The 1,960-nt window shown below is 43.0% G+C and overlaps 1 pseudogene; it reads right to left on the bottom strand.

Annotated features, from left to right (window-relative positions):
* Positions 1 to 277: 277 nt before the first annotated feature.
* Positions 278 to 832, bottom strand: LOC102481690 (adenylate kinase isoenzyme 6-like; annotated as a pseudogene).
* Between the last annotated feature and the right edge of the window lie 1,128 nt (positions 833 to 1,960).

The following is a 1,960-nucleotide window of genomic DNA, read 5'->3' as shown; positions in this document are numbered from 1 at the left end:
CCAGGTCTGGGACTTAAACCATAGTCGGTCACGTGGGAGTTCAGCATCCTCAACCACCACGCCACCTGCTGGCGCCCAGATCCTTGCTTTTGACAGTGGTATATTCTAGTGGAAAAGATAGAGAATAAATGTTTAGTAAAACAAATTAGATTTTATATTAGAAAATAAATGTTTTACAAAAGAAAAGTTAAGTAGAGCAGTTTTAAAGGGGATTGGAATTTGATGGTATTGGAGAATGGCATTAGAGTAAGTGATCATGATAACTTTCTTCCTTTTTTTATTTTTTTTTTAATTGTAAAGTGGCCAGTTTTATAAGTAAAGAACTGTGATCTTTGATCCACTGCTCAATCCATATCAAGATTTGGTTTATATTATCCTCTAGCTCTTCTGGTTTATTGCTGGGCAGCTGATGCACAATTTCTTCCTTGTAGGATGATGTGGCTTCTTCATAAAGCACTTGAAAAATCTCACACTGAGTATTTTCTTTTAGTTTCTTTTCACTATAACCCCTTGTTTCAAGTCTTTTGCACAATGTATTGTTATCAGTTCTCAGCAAAAAAACTACATGAAACCAGCGTTCCAGGGAAGAAATCACAACCATGGTAATCAACAATAACTCCACCTTCTCTCATTTGGTTTTCTGACTCAATAGCTACTCTGTCTTCATCTAAAATGGGAAGATCATTTGCATCATAGCCATCAAACAACTGCCCTTCTCGAGTTAAATCGTCCGCATTAATGTATTTCAGTCCTGATCTCGTTGCAAGTTCTTTGCCTAGTGTGGTTTTTCCAACCCCTGGTGTACCTTCAGCAAGATGTTTGTAAGCACCATAGTCTTCACAGCGATGGCTCTGGGCGCCTCAGCTTAGGCGCGCTGCTAGGAGTGCTGCACACCACAGGAAGGCAGGATAGCTTTCTCAAGAAGGGATCTGAGCAAAGATATGAAACGGACTAAAGATGGCAGTCCAAAAAGATATCTGAGAGAGGAGTGTTCATTGTGACGGAACAGCCAGGGCAAATGTGCCAGGCTTGTTTGAAAGAAAACAAGGACATCACTGTAGTTGGAGATGAGTAAATGGGGGGGGGGAATTATAGGAGATAGACTACAGAGGGGAGGTAAAGTGGGATTGAGGAAGTTGTGGGGGGGGGATGGTGATGGGAGGGGGACTTTGTAGTACCAGGCATATAATGCCTTTGAAGGTCATTTGGTTTTTTTGCTGAGTGAAATGGAAGAATCACTGCAGGATTTCGATCAACCTCCTGACAGGAACTAAATTAAAAGGATCACTATGGCTCCTTTTTTTTTTTGAAAATAGACTGTAGGGGGCAAGTAAAGAAACAGGAAGGGGGGAACCAGCAGTTAGCGTAATGGCTATGTCGCTGGACTCCCACGTAGTCGACCACGGTTCGTGTCCCGGACCCGGTGGCTTAAAACTCAGCCGGGCACGTGTGCGTGCGTACCCAAGATCCCAAGAGGAGAATGGAGGAGAAGGGATTGCGGCGTGACCATCCCCCCTGGGGGGTGATTTCTCGCTTTCTGTCTCTGTGTCTCTCTCTGTCTGTCTGGCGAGCGCACGTGCCCTATAGTGAAAATCTCTCCAAAAAAAAAAAAAAAAAAGAAACAGGAAGGCTAGTTAGAAGGCTTTTAAAATAGCCTACTTAAGAGGTGATGATGATGGCAACAGGGTAATGGCAGTGGAGGTGGTGAGAAATAGATGATTACGGGATATAATTTGAAGGTAGAACCAGAGGAATTTGCTGGCTGTAGATGTAAGTTGTATGTGTGCATTGGAGGCAGAGAGGCTGTGTATATTTGAGGAAGGAGAAAGAAAGAGTAGCAAAACTGAGAGTTATGGCCAGAGTAACTACAAGTAACTACAAGTTGATGAAGCAGTTATCAGCTAAGATGAGAGAGTCTTTTGGAGGGTAGTTTAGAGGTGAGGGCAGTTTAGAGGGGGAA

The sequence above is a fragment of the Tupaia chinensis genome, unplaced genomic scaffold, assembly GCF_000334495.1.
Source record: "Tupaia chinensis unplaced genomic scaffold, TupChi_1.0 Scaffold000369_1, whole genome shotgun sequence".
Classification (NCBI taxonomy): domain Eukaryota; kingdom Metazoa; phylum Chordata; class Mammalia; order Scandentia; family Tupaiidae; genus Tupaia; species Tupaia belangeri.
This window is presented reverse-complemented; position numbering and strand designations above follow the sequence as displayed.